The sequence below is a fragment of the Ambystoma mexicanum genome, chromosome 2q (assembly GCF_040938575.1).
Source record: "Ambystoma mexicanum isolate Mex_15411 chromosome 2q, UKY_AmexF1_1, whole genome shotgun sequence".
NCBI lineage: Eukaryota > Metazoa > Chordata > Amphibia > Caudata > Ambystomatidae > Ambystoma > Ambystoma mexicanum.
The window spans coordinates 450,641,307-450,657,001 of NC_090924.1; positions in this window are offsets into that span (position 1 = coordinate 450,641,307).

The window sequence follows — 15,695 nt, forward strand, 5'->3', positions numbered from 1 at the left end:
CTCGGCAGAGCTGGTACTGGAAGATCTAGGGTGTTTACTCGACACGTAAGAGATTGCCCCAGAATTAGCCTCTAGTGGAGGATCCTCGGCAGAGCCGGTACTGGAAAGCCTATGGTGCATGACCACCTTCTTTTGCCCCCCCCCAACAGAACTGGTATCACCACGGCTGGGCGCGTGGGAAGGCTCAGGGATATACCTTACAGCCAAGACCCTCGATGAGGGCCCTCAATTCTGTTGGTGTCCGATTTAGCCCCCAGAAGGGGAACGTCAGGTTTAATCCCGGTCCATATGCCCACCTTCGAGAGGGGCCTCTAGCCAAGACTCGGTACAGTTAGCGCCAGATGCAGAAGCCTCAGGGCGAACCCTGGTATCCAGAGCCACAGCAGAACTGGGCTCAACCTTAGCCCCAAACGGGGAACCTCAGAAGAAGATCCATTTTTGGCAGACCCGCTGTGGGGCCCTGGGAGGAGTCACTGGTGTGTCTCGCTGAGCTGAGACCAAAAGGAGTACTCAAATCTGAAAGTGTTTTGCTCCCACAGAGAACCACAGATATTTCCCATGGGGGGACAAAACCAGAATGTGCATGTACGCATCCTGCAGGTCCACCACACTGAGCCAATCGTCCTTCCGAAGAGAGGACTTCACTTGGCAGGGCGTGATCATCTTGAATTTCTCATGGGGAAGTGATGGATTGAACTGGGAAAGATTGAGGATAGTGCGCAGGTCAGCCTGGTTGGGTTTGGGCACTGTGAAACAGACAGGAGTAATAGCTGCCCTTTGCTCCCTGAGGGGAACGGGTTCCACCACTCTGAGGTCTAGAAGTCCTGTACCTTGGCTCTGGGGAAGGGTGTCCTGATCTATTGGAAAAGAGGTTTGAAGGGTGGGGTAGGGTAAAAGGGCAAGCAAAACCCCGGCTGGACAATGGACAAAACCCACCGGTCTTCGGTGATGGTCTGCCAAGCCTCCAGATGAGACGAGATTCGGCCTCCCACCGGAGTCTCGTGCGACCAACAAAAAATATCATTTGGATAATTTGTCGGCAGGGAGACTATCTGTCCCTGTAGAGGAGGCTGATGGCAGAGAGAAAAAGCAACCACCTTGCCGCTGCTGCTTTCGGCGGGGCCACCAACCGTAGCTTCAGACTGGCGCGCACAGCGACCCTAAAACCCCCTTAATCCAGAGAAGGACAGAGTCTGGGACCCTGACCACTGTGTACAAGGGGCCTTAGGTGAAGCTTTCACCAGGACCGATAAACAGGTTTTTGTTGTCCACATTGCATGGAAAGGCTGCTCAGCCCCAAAAGAAAAGCTCCAAGCACCAGATGTCGTGAACGTTGGTGTAAGGGAGGTATCCAAAATGGCAGCTGTGGACCAAGAATGTTGGACCGCCATTTTGTCAACACCTGAGGAGAACTGCGTCATTGGAGAAAGCGAGGCAACTGTCACCTCAGGGGAGTCAGGGGACTTAAGTAATACTTTAGCCTTGAAACAAGGATAATCGGCCGAGACAGTGCTGGCAGATCTAGGATGTTTACTGGACATTTTAGGAACTGTCCCAGAATTAGCCTCCAGTGGAGGACCCTTGGCAGAGCCGGTACTGGAATGCCTGTGGTGCTTCACTGCCTTATTTGCCCCCTAGACAGAACCGGTAACACCACAACCCCGAGCGTGGGACAGTTGAGGAGCGTACCCTACAGACAAGACCCTCAGAGGATCCCTCGACTCTGTCGGTACTGGATTTAGCCGAAAAAAGAGGAACCTCTGGTTTTAACCTGGGACGAATAGCTCCCTCAAGAGGGGTCTTGCGCCGTTGGCTCAGTGTGAAAAGCTCCAGCAACGGAGACCTCAGGTCAATCCTGTTATCCAGAGCCACAGACGAACTGGGTTGAACCTTAGCACTTCGGAACGACGTCCGATTTTGCAGGTCCTCTGGAGGAACCCTCGGATAACACTCTGGTGCGCGTATTAGGCCCTTGGGGCACCTCAGGGGAATCCCTGGTAACAGAGCTACACAAGCCCCTCCCGGCCATGGAAAGCTCTCACAGAGTGGGCTGCTCATCGCTGTCCTGATCCCCTTGAAGCTCATCCAAGGAGGCGGGAACAGAAGACTGGTCCCCCACACCTACCCCTTCAGGTTTTAAAGTATTGTCCAAGTCCACTGGTGTCTTCGTTATAAGAGACAACGGGCAGAGGAGGAAGAGATGGAGGAGGTCCAGAAGGAAGTGGCAGAGGGAGTGCACCACTGGAACCTGAATCAGAACAGCTGGTGCCGGGGTTGGAACAGGAGGCTCAGGGTACATTTCCCTTAACAGACGCTTGAAATACGTCCCCATAGGGATAGAATGCATGAGCATCTGAAACTTCCTAAAAAACTCATCCTCAGCCAAGGGCTTAGGCGATGGAAGACGAAAAGGCAGCTCGTAAGGGGCATACCACCACAAACGCAAAGAGGATGGTTGCCAGGAGGGTCCACCACCGGCCGGGTCCGCATAGATCAGTGGAGCGGAAGCAGGAGGGAGCGAGACAGTTTCAGGCAGCGGAGCCCATGCACGCCAGTCGAAAGAAGGGCAGAACAGGTTGTTGTTGTCACATGGTGTGGAAAAGGCTACTGAGCCCAAAAGGCACACTCCCAGCACCAGACGTTATGAACGTAGGTGTAAGGGAGGTATCCAAAATGGCCACCGTGGACCACAGAGGTTGGGCCGCCATTTTGTCTACACTTGAAGAGAACTGTGTCACATGTGGCGATGAGGCAATTGTCTCCTCAGGAGAGTCAGGGGACTTAAGCAACACTTTAGCCTTACAAGGATTCTCGGCAGAGCCGGTATTGGGTGGACTCGGATGTTTACTGGACATCTTAGAACCAGCCCCAAACTTAGCATCAGATGGAGGAACCTCGGCAGAACGGGTAGTAGAGAAATAATGGTCATGCCCGCCCTCTTTGCCCCCTCGACAGATTCAGTACCACCACGACCCTGAGCGTGGGACGGTTGAAGAATATACCTCACTGACAGGACCTTCAAAGAGGGTCTCTCTGATCTGTCGGTGCAGACCTTAGCTCAACAAGAGGAACCATAGGTTTTAACTCGTTACATAAAGCTCCCTCAAGAGAGGCCTTGAGCCGTGACTCGGTACAGAAAGCTCCAGAAGAGGAGACCTCAGGGCAAACCCTGGTATCCAGAGCCACAAACGAACTGGGCTTAACCTTAGCACCCAAAAGGTGAACCGCAGAACGATGTGTGGTACTGGCAGGTCTGCCGCGGGAACCCCGGAGAACACTCCGGTACGCCTATTAGGCCCCTGGGGCATCTCAGGGGAACCCCTGGTGACAGAGCTACACAAGCCTCTCCCGGACCTAGAAAACCCCGGGAAGGAGTCCCCTGGCCGGGGTGCCCTGAAAAGTAAAGAACTTACTGGGCGTTTCTTATGAAAAGCTGGAAATGAGGTGGAGGAACGCGCTGAAACACTTCCTCCCACCGAAGAAGGCGACGTTGGAGTGCCCGGACCAAGAGGGAGTTGCAGTAGAAGCACGAATCTCAGCGATGCTCTGGGCCTAGACACTCCACAAAGAGAGTGAGGATTCGTCCTCGTGAAACGACATTCACATGAAGAACAGGACACGAATCCCAGACGCTCCGGCATAGACGGAGGACTAGATGACTGAGGAACTGGAGCAAAAGGAAGGAAGGACAAAGGGAATAAAAATAAAAATTCCCAGTGATGCTAGTGCGTCCAGCCCCAACGGCGCGGAGAAAAGGACTGAAGGGCGATGCGCGGGGCGGAGCTCAGGAGGGCAGGGTTAGGGCCACGAGCGGTACCCCGCGTAAAAATAAAAGAAGGACACAAATTATATTTTTGTTGCTTTTTGACAAAAGTGCTCCGGTCCCATCCCAAAGGACAGAATGTCCCACAAGTATGGAGGACAAGGGGAAGGACGTAGGAGTATATAAGATACATAATGGCAGCTCAACTGTCCTGTATTTTCAGCTGGGAAACTGGGACACAGAGGCTTAAATAGGTTCAATTAGAACAAACAGTATTCTCCAGTTCCACTGCCTACACTCCTGCAAAAGGTACCCAATTATCTCTCTTTTACTGGCATAAGGGACTACGCAGATGGGGAGTGGCGCCAGGTCCGGGGCCCATGAGCCCTATCTGGCATAACCCAGAGTTTACCCCAGGTAATAACCAGACATGTTTTGTGCACTGGATTACAGGAGGTCTTCAGAAACTATTCTAATTATTCAAAAGGGGGCCTCATTATCTTTTGAAGACAGCAAGACTAGATTCCAAATAGGCAAGGGGAACAGTTTAGATGCATGTAAGTTAGGCACTGCAAGAGGCTCAAGATCCCAGAAAGCACTAGAATTAACAATAGAGGTGGGCCTCGCGTGTGCCAGAATTTCAACATTGTACAAATTATTGGAAAGCGACAACCAAGAGCAAAGACTAGCGTATATGTCCAAGTGGGAAACTGACTTGGGCCATGCAATTTGGGATGATATATGGAATGACATATGGTCGCAAAACTGAAAGGCATAGCAAACAAGGAATGTACAAACTGTGCTATAGAAGGTTCCCCCTGCAGGACTCCCCAAGATGATCCCAGGTCATTTATTTAATTGCTGACAGGGTGTGGTGAGAAAAGAGATTATTTCCACATGTGGTGGGCTTGTCCAGTGATACACAACCATTTGGTGGAAGTATTGGACATAATAAAAGCAATAAGTGGGTTGGGACTCCTGGATGACTCATTGTTAGTTCTCTTGGGAGGAGCAGGTGAGGAGTCGTGCCCACGTACTGGCAACATGGCACGACTAATCACACATCTGTTGCTTGCTGCTAAAATCAACGTGTCTAAATACTGGAAGACTCCGGAGGGCCCTGTGATAACGATATGGTGGATAAAGACTTGGGACGTTTTGGTGGCAGAAAAGACCACAGCCACTCTGGAAGTTCAAATGTATATTCACCTATGAACATGGCTACCGCTCATAGAATACTGCTGAGATAAACCAGTTGAGCAGTTTTACACGAAGCTCAAGGGGCAATGCTCATCTGTTGAAGATATTTGGTAAATTAAATACACGGGATGGGAGTCAACATGGATTGCAAATTCATAGTATGAGAAACCTGAAGGTGTCTTACCCGCTAGTGCCCCGGGATCTGTCATCCAGATGGCCAGGACACGGCCATCGCTTTTGGATCGAGTTCCTGTGGGTGGACCAGTACGGGAGGATCACCTGGATGAGGTGTCTTCAGGGTGTGGAAGTGGAACACCGGAGGGTGATACACGGTATCCACTTCCCAATAACACCTTTTCCCCCTTATACCACGTAGGATACCTAGGAACTCAACCCCCCCCCCCTTTCCTGACACAAACACATACTCACGGACAGTCCACCGTGAGCGACAAAGGACTAACACCAGAACCGTATACCTGACATGTCCCAACACCATGGTCAGCCAAGTTCAGTCAATTACGGATCTTTACACACACCTGACTTCCATCACACTTCCCCACAAGGATAAAAGGCAGAGCACGAAAGCACACTTTGAGCAAGGCAAAACACACTAGGAAACAGCAGTTCCAAGATGGCAGTTTAATACAAGGAGAAAGACGGCGAGACCAGAGAGGGTCGCAAGGAGGGAAGTATCCTTGACCTCTAAAGACTGTTAATTTCATGAGCCTTGGAAAGCAAGAAACCGAAGACCAAGAACTAAGGCTGATCAAACCTGCACAGTGTGTCGGAGGTACCCGGGGCTCTCCTGCGTCGGTAACCCAGGCAGGGAGGAGCGATTGCTGCTGTGGTACTGTCCTTGGCTCCTACAACAAAGCAGTGACAAAAAAGACAGCACAGCTGGTGAGTCGGAGAGACTGATACCAGACCAGCTTTTGTTTTGAACCAAGGTTGGAAGCAGCAACTTTGTATAAGGAGAACAGTGTGTGAGGCATTTGTGATAAGCGACGCAAATATAATTGGAAACCAAAAGTGTAGTTGAATTTTGTGAGGCCAATAAAAGATACCATAAACAGAGTTGTCCAGCGCAACGTGGGCGCTCATTCGAAAGTCTACTGTTAGGTATCCAGCTGATGCTGAGTGTGAGGAAAAGGAATATTGAGATCGAAGTGATCATTCAACGGGTCAAGCTAAATAAACCCCATGCACATTTGAAAGTCTTTAATAGTTTGATGTACATCACAATTGGTCCGAGGCTGGCTGAGGGAGATTAATTTAGCGAAAGAAAGGGATCTAAGCCCAGCTGAGTCGAGTCACCTGAAAAATAATTATCTGAACATTGGTTTGAAAAGGATCTGAACCCGGAACAGGGGGATCCAACTTGGAACTTTTGAAAGGATCTGAGCCTGGCTGAGTGGGATCCAGGGTGAACACCCAACTTGAATACAGGTGAAAGGAAAAGAATGTTTGCGCGTTGCTTTTGCACAGCAGGCCCTCTAAGTCAAGAGACTTGCAAGAAGTAAAGAGGCTTGGACACAGAAAGTCCTGAACTGTAGAAATTGAACTGTATCCCTGTGCCGCAGAAGACAGAGTGTGTGCTTCGCTCAGGTGACCCGCCTTGCCCCGTGGTGAAAACGTGGAGAAGGGAGACCAATGGCCCGAATATCCTGACATATCATTTTGTGAACACTTCTTTCTTTTTCATGAACACTACCCCACATTGTTTGTAAATAAGTGGTAAGGATTGGCAATAGGCCTTTTTAGTTTAGGCCCCTTTATTTTGACGAGACTCCACTAGGACTGCATTATTATTATTTGATAGTTGTAGCTTGCTCCCATCTGTAGATTTAGGTTTAGATAGGGGTTTATCACACCCTTGTGAAAGTTCAATAAACACCCTTGAACTGTGGTCACCTGTGTCTGTCTTACTATTGATACCATGCCTTCCTTACAAAAGTCAAAAGGACATCTTGCACATATAGACAAGCAGAAACTAAAAAAAGTGGGAGCAATGTGGATAGGAAGGGGGGATTGTATGGTACTGTTATTGTACTATCTACAACACAAATTGAAGATATGTATACCTGAAATCTATGTAGTTGTATGACATAACCATAACTGTTAAATAAAGGTGTTTAAAAAAGAAAAAGCATCCATGTGATGAAAAGGACTCCACAGGTGGCAAGGGTATGTAAGGCGCACACCTTCCCCAAACACACCTTCGAATTCGAACAACATGCAGTCACGACCAGACATGAACTACAGCATTCACAACCTGCAACTTTTCACTGAGCTCAAGCAGCATGCAATGCCACAGCAGGGAAGGATACAAGCACAACAAAGGCAGAGGTAGTGTGTGTTGGGGAGGCCGCCCATACCACATTTTTGTCCATCCCCCTGGACACTGACTGACAAACCATTATTCTCACTCTATCGCTTGAAAGGCACATCATTTCAGACCTGCTGACACTGATTGGGGATATTCCTCAGAGAGCTATTGTCTTCAGAACTGTCAACCCAGCCCTGATGAAGCTGGTGTCCGTCCTCTACTTCTGTTCCCCTGGGCGCATTCCATCAGCTATTGGGAAGCTGTATGGGATGTCCCAGCCAACATTCTCAAACGTTCTGGAGCGCAAATGTTGGATTTGCTCATGAGGTATGCCCATCTCCCTGCCCATCACCTAGGCTCTGGTGCACGCTGAAAAGACACAGTTCTACACAATCACCCAGTTTCCCAATGTAATAGGAGTACTAGATTGGACACATGTGGCATTAGTGCCACTCAAGGCAGGGGTGCTGACATATCGAAACTGAAAACATTACCATTTTATGAACATTCAGATGACATGCAATGCAGATCTCATAACCAGCTACTGCTGTGCCCGAATTTCAAGGTGCCACCCACAATGACGTGGTTCTGAGGAACAGCACCCTTCCAACTTACATGGACACACACAGAGAACAACGTACCTGGATTTGGGGTAAATAGTCAATCTGACAATGATGTGTAACAGAGGCACACAAGGAGACAGGTATGAGAACAAATGTAAGCAAACTACAAGTCCCATAATGCCGAATCCAAGAGGCATGAAATACGTCATGTGCCATCACCCAGTTCCCGCTGGCCACCGAGTGACCTGAGGAAACTCTACAAGGTAACCCAGTATTCATGAAAGAAGGCACACGAAGAAGGCTCTCATGAATCAAGGCCCCTGTCAAATTCAACAAGCCATTCCTGCCAATTCATGGGAAGAGGCAAGTAAATGACTCAGCACCATCAGGGGTGATGCCCCAACAGACCGATACCTTTGAACAATGATGCAGTTTTCTGCTAGTGCCCAATGAAAGCCACTTCCCTCACCCAACTGATGTACGGGGCATCATCCGCAAACACATATGAGCACATAAAAGCCACCAGAACAATAGGAATAGTAACATGCACTTTGACAATCAACTGTCACGTTCAACACTTTCCTTTCTACCTGTTATGGGTGACTCAGGCAATCTGCAGTTGCCATGGTTGATGACACCCGAGAGGAACCCAGGTAAACCACAGGATATCCCTTGAAATGATGTACACAAGAGGACCACAACATGCATTGAGCATAGATTTGGATTGTTAAAGGAAACATTCAGGTTCCTCCACCAGACAGGTAAGGCACTCATGTACAGCTCAGTTGAAATTGGAAATATCATTGTAATATGCGCAATGCTGCACAACATATGCATACAGCAGAACATTCAAATGCTTTCACACAAGGACAATGCCCCTCATCATGAAGAAGTTGCAGGTGATAACAGTGCACCTCAAAATAAGATATTAGGAAGTGAGAGAACGATGCATTGTCCGCCTTGACCTAATGGACAACTATTTTTGATTCCACACGTATGCACCTGTCACTGTACTGTAACCTTTCACTGAGTGCACATACATCACTTAAATGAAATAAATACTATATACATTGGCTGTAGTTAACAATTTATTTGACATGTAAACACCCTACCCAACAACATATCCTCCCCACACCCTTATCCCCAACACCATAGACTCACCACACCCTCACACGCTCATCCCCAACACCAAACTCGTCCCACATCCTCGTGGTCTGCAGTCGGTTACATGGACATGACCACTACTTCTTCCTTTAGCCAATTTTTTGGCTTGGAGTGCGCTGCACGCCTCAGTGGTGTGCTCGCCACGGATCTGTGTGTTAGGGTGGGCGAAAGTTAAACTGCTTGTTCACCACCCTGGATGTGCTGCAGGGTTAGAGTTATGGCCCATAAGAAATGTTCATTTGTGGCATGTGCTCTGGCAGCTCCAGCGCCCTCTGGCTCATCAGTGTTGTTCTAGATGTGCCAATGCAGCACGCAGCACAAACCGTCTTGGGCAGTTACCACCCTCGAGGAGGCACGCTGCACAACATCTTGCATTGCCTGAGAGTGGACTAATTGTACCTGAGCAATCCATTCCATCCTCTCCTAACGATGTTCAATCTGCGTGAGCCTCTCCCAACTGGTCTTGGTGAAACATGACAGTGGCCTCATTACAAGTGTGACAGTCCGGAAACAAGGTTGCCGGTTAGCTTACCGGCACCCTTGTTTCCGGAACGCCACACTATGAGTCTGCAGCAGGAGCCGTTGTGCCTGGCAGGGTCAGACCTGCTGGGCGCTACTGCCACTGCAGGCAGACCTTTCACGGAAGCACCGGCACTATTAGCAACAGTGCCGGTGCCTCTGTCTCCCCACACCCATGGAGTCCACGGGAATGGGAAGTTACCAAACCCGCCGCCTGACTTCCCACGCCGCCAGGACTTGTAATGCCTCAGTGGCACCGGAAAGTCAGGCACCGGATTCAGTGTTTCCGTGTCAGTGGCAAACTGCCACTGGGACCGGCAGGTTATTGCCGACCTTGGAATGAAGCCTGGGGCCTTCCTTTGGAGCCAGAATCCTGTCCTTCATCTGCATCTTGATCCTCTGGAGGGGAATCTGTGTCTTCTGCATGGTGCAAGGGCAGGGCACAGCGAGATAATAAGGGGGAGGGACTGGTGTGAAGAGGAGAGATGCTCGGAAGGAGAGAGGAGTCCATGGACATGTGGCTCACTGGGGAAGCTGCAGTGGTGATGTCAGTGGTGTCTGACACATGTGTTGCAATGTGAGCAGGTAAGGTGTCTGTGGCCTGCCTGATAGCCTCTTTGGTGTCTGCGGTGGGGTAGGTGGTTTGTACCACAGACTCAATGCCAACAGTGGTGGAAGGCAGCTGAGTAGGAGTAACTCCTCTAGACTATCCTATGGCCAATGTTGTTGTCACAAATGCTGTAGGTGTGGTTGGGCCCCCAGTGGCTACAGCAGTGCCCTCGGACAGTGAGGTCCTGGAGGTGTCCTTGTGGCTACTTTAAGGAACTCATGGTGCGAACAGTAAAGACGGACACAAGTGATCACAGTTCAACGGTGTTCAGTTAACTGTATAAGGGGTGAGAAAAACGCCTAATCTAAACCTAAATCTAAGATGAGAGCAAGCTACGACCATCAAATATTAATGAGGCCGTCCTAGTGGCATCTTGTCAAATAAAAAGGACCAATACTAAAAAAAGAACTATTGCCAATCCTTACCACTATGTTTATGTTACGAAATAGTGTGGGATAATGTTCAAAAGAAAAGAAAGAAGTATTCACCAAATGATAAGTCAGGATGGTATGGCTGGGGTCTCCCTTCCCCAGGTTTTTAGCAATGGCCAAGGCGGGACCTCTGAGCGCAGCACACTCCTGGGCCTCGCCAGCACAAGGTTACAGTTCTTTTCAACGATTCCAGGACCTTGTGGGGCCAAGTCTCTTTTCTGCAAAGTCTCTTGCCTTAGAAGGCCTGCTGGACCATAAACAATAAACAAACAAAAGTTCCTTCGGTAATCCTTCATGTTGGGTGATTGTTCTTTGCCCCTTGGATCCCCCTCAGCCGGGCACTGATCCTTCTTGCAACGATAGCCTCCCTCAATTGGGTTCACTATGGCCTTTCACTCAAAACGTATCATCCAAAAGTTTCAATGGCCCTCATTACGACCCTGGCGGAAATCGAAAAACGATGGCGGAAATGCAATACCGCCATCGAATAGCGCTCGGTGCGATTATGACCCGTCACCGTAAAGTACGATGCCATTAGCGACACCGTAGTGAACGCCAACGCTAACTGCACCAAGTACGCGCACGCGCGCCATGCGAAACCGTAATTACCACCATGGCGCAACGGTACGCGAATTCTGACCCTAGCGGACATGTACCTAACGCCATCAAGCATGGCGGAAAGTACCATTCCGCCATGGTGAGAAGAACGGCAACGCGAACCAACCGTAAATGGCCCTACTGAGTGCCTGTACACCACTCCCTGGCCACATTGCACAACTCCTCGTAGGTGCAAGGAAGTCACACAATGCAACCAGTGAAATGTACACGTCACCCATGCATGCCAACGAACAAATTAATGTAGGGGCTCCAAGTGCCTTGTGAGTGGCCATCCATATTTGCCATGTCACCATTGCCGTACTGATGCAGCACAGGCACGTGAAGGGTCAAGTACAGCAATATGAACTGAAATATGAGACAAAACAACAACAGGCCCCCATCGCTTGACACCAGTGTAAGGCAACATTCAGAGCAGTAACCTGAGGGAGACTGCACCAGCCCTGTACTCTTGCCAGTAAACAAACCAACCATCAGCATAAGCATGTACCACACAAGTTGGCAGAGTGACTGAGCAGCCAGGCCCATCTCAAGAGGGGCCAATGGGAGCTGCAGGGCACAGATGGCACAAATACAGAAGCTATTCCAATGGACATGACCTCAGTCTCCCTCCAAGAAACGCACGCAAACACAGGCACCTGTGACCAGCCATATTCTGATAATCACATCATTCCACCAATCCACCTGGCTGACCGGCATCTGTTACACAAAAGCTAATCCCCCGCCCCTGAGCATGACATCATTAAAACAGTCATAATGGCAGCCCCTATCCCTGACCTCACTGGGCTTCGTAGGCAAACGCGCACAGTACAGTACCACGCAACTATAACCAGAAGCCGGAACCCAATGCAGATCTACTCACTATACATCGCTCCACAAATAGGAATATGCTACATTACTTGCAAAGAATAACGCTACACGGTTAATATCAGAATAGAAATTTAATGCACTACAAAATCACCAAGCCCATACAGCCATTAGGTCATGAACTCCAAAATACATTTCAGTATTGTGGGCTGCATCCGCAATAAATGACCAGCTTCTGCTTGTGTGACGCCCTGTTCCTTCATGGTACACAGGGGCTACATACACATTCAAAAAGGCAACATGGAAGCGCCTAGAACCGCAGGGCCGTCCCATTAGGTAGGCACTAGTCCAGCTGAAAGGCGATATGTTGCTCCTAGCCACTAGTACTGCGTAAGGGCATGTGGCCCATTGGCGATCGTCCCATAAGATCGTAATGGTACTCCACTGATTAACACGAAGCAGCAGGTGTCGGGAGTAAAAGCCATCTGCAGGAGTGGCATACAGATGGCAGCGGCAAAAGGGGAGGAGATACCTGTCACCCAAATGAAATGAAAAAGAATGGTATGGGCATCAGAACTTCATTTGAATTACTCACTTCAATGATCACACTAAATCTACAGCCATATGCATGTTAGCCCACTCAAAAGGATTATTCCCACCCAAAATTCACTTGCGAATCATAACTATATAAATCGAGGTGAATACACTATTACAAACGAGTGTTTGTGTGCATGCGTCTGTTAAGACAGAATCCATTAGATGGGATTAGTAACGTGCATAGACACAAGTGTTTGAAGGCGCGTCGAGACTGGGAGGGTTCAACAAGGGCAGATAGACGATGGTCCCACTATGGCAGCTCTGCATCACATAGCGCAGGGGAAGTGGATAGATTCCAAAAAGCCATGTACATGGTAAACTCTCAATTAAATCATCTGTCCATGCATCCATACATCATACCCTCATCCCCGTATGAAAACGCCTGATTATTTACTCACATAACATGTGAAATTTCCATTGAGTCTGTGCGTAATGCAGTCTGCAAAATTCACTCTGCTCCAGGCCGGAATTCTAGTGTTGTGAAGTAACATGTATTTCGGAACGTCCTGCCTTATCGTCCACTACGCTATTGCGCATCCCATACTATTCATATCAATCATTGCATTCTCGCCATGGCCCCTGTCCCAAGGACATTAAACAATAGAACTTAATATCTGCAGTCAGACCTGTGGGCGTCTCCTCGCCGCTAGCTGAAAACCGAAAGCGCTGTCCTCGAATTCCACATTTGCAACATCACGTCGAAAAGGCATCTGTGACCGCTTGAAATCACAAATTCATCCATGTAGTGCGGCAGTGTGTGAAAATGGCAACTGGCTTCACTCACAAATGGGACGCCCCGCCCGTCGGTGAACCTCGGTACAGTGCTGCATGAGGGTCCACCGTTAATCGAGTACTACATTCCACTGACCCTTCACAAGTTTGTTCGCGACTGTAAAGATAGTATGTGAAACAATGGGACCATTGCAGAATGAACATATGAACAAATATTCCACTGCCATCGGGATTAAATACATGATTGTAATAGCAAGATGCCATGCGTCGAATTGCAGCGTTGTGTGCGGGACGTGCTCGCCCAAAGGGGATTGCAGCTTGCACAGGTGGAATGAATCACCACAGGTGGAGGCTATACAGCCTGAAAACACATAAATTGCACACCCAACCCCCTCCCACAACCACACCCACTCCAAAATGCTACCGGCAGGACTAGCGATGTTGGCCCTGGGGGACCTGATAGCACTGCAAGTACTCCAACTTCAAGAAGAAGACGAACACCAACTACTACAACAACCGGCCGCACAGAGGAGACGGAGGAGGAGGAGGGCAAGGCAGGGCCAGCAAGGGCCACCAGCACAGCCACTACCACCACGCAGGCAGCCCGCAATCCCACGCCTCCGAGCTCATCCGTTCAACCTCACTGATGAGCAGATCCACACCCTCTACCGTTTGGACCGGGACACCATAACCGCCATTGTGGACATGACACACGCTGACCTTGCCAGCATGATAGATAGCCCAACCGCCATCCCACCCCTACTGAAGGTGGTGTCTGTACTACACTTCCTGGCCACAGGCACCTACCAGCACACAGTCGGACAGTTGCATGGCATTTCACAGCCACTGTTGTCACGGACACTATCGCAAGTGCTCGATGCCCTCCTGAAGCACGCAGACGACTACATCTCTCTACCACGCTCGGAGCAGGAAATTACGAACACGAAAGTGGGATTCCATGCACTTGCCGGCATACCGGGTTGCATTGGTGCCATCGACTGCACCCATGTGGAATTGGTTGTGCCACATGCCATGGAGGCCCAGTACCGCAACCGAAAACAATATCATTCTCTTAATGTACAAATGGTGTGTGACTCCAACAGGATCATTACACATTGTTGTGCCCGATTTCCTGGATAAACCCATGATTCTATGGTCTTGAGGAACTCTACAATACCACGCTACATGGAGCGACACGCAGGGAACAGATCCTGGCCACTCGGTGAGTCTCATTTCATGCATGATAATGTGGGGTATGTGATGCGGCAATGACCTGGCAGGAAGGGGGGGGGATGCGTACGTAGCTATGTCATTCCACAAACATCCTTTATTGTCCACATACAGGTGATGCCGGGTATCCACTGAAGAGATGGCTCCTTACACCACTCCGGAACCCACAGAACCAGCATGAGGAGGACTACAACCATGCCCACTCACGTACCCGTGTAGTCATAGAACAGGCATTCGGCCTACTGAAGACTCGTTTCCGCTGCCTCAGCAGGTCTGGCGGGGCACTCCTGTACCGCCATGAGAAGGTTGCAAAGATGGTCATGGCATGTGTCATGCTACACAACATGTGCGTACGTAGAAATGTGCCCATGCCCCCTGACGCAGGACTGCAAGCACCTGAAGATGGTCATGATGAGGCTGGGGATGTGGCAGCACCTCAAGGAGTCCGCGAGGCACAGGAGGGCCGTGAAATTCGTCAGATTCTCATAGATTCATGCTTCTAGCACTCACGCCTGGTGGCTGATACATGGACACGGGACTTGTGGCACTGTGTGTGTCTGGAACATGCACAATATGGACTGTACGCCTATAAAGGCCTCGTACACAAAGATCAATGTCCACACATCTCATTGGATGATTGTGAATTGTTTATAGCATATGTGAAATTATGTTACACACCCCATCGACCCGCCACCCAAGAAAGCCCAACACACCCCCTCCACCCTCCTACCTCCCCCCGAACACCAGTGTCCAAAGATGCTCATTGTCAGTGGGCAGACGCTATTGCAAGCCCCCTCTCCGGGTATCAGGGGCACCCCTGCCTGTGGAGCGCAGGTTCCTCCCCGATCTACGTTGGGGGCTGCCCTGGACGGAACTTGCAACGGATGATGTCTCTGCCTGCTCACGTCCATGCATGTCCCTAAGGGTTTGTGAGAGCTCAGTGAGCACATGGCGCACAGCGGCAAGTTCAGCACATACGTCTTTGGACGTCGCATGCAGTTCCCCCCTCAGGCTCTCGGTGCTTCTCTCCATTTGTACCCTCAGGCTCTCGGTGCTTCTCTCCATTTGTGCCCTTAGTGTCTCTGTGCTTCTCTCCATTTCTGATCTAAGTGTCTCAGTTGATGTTTCTATGGCTGCC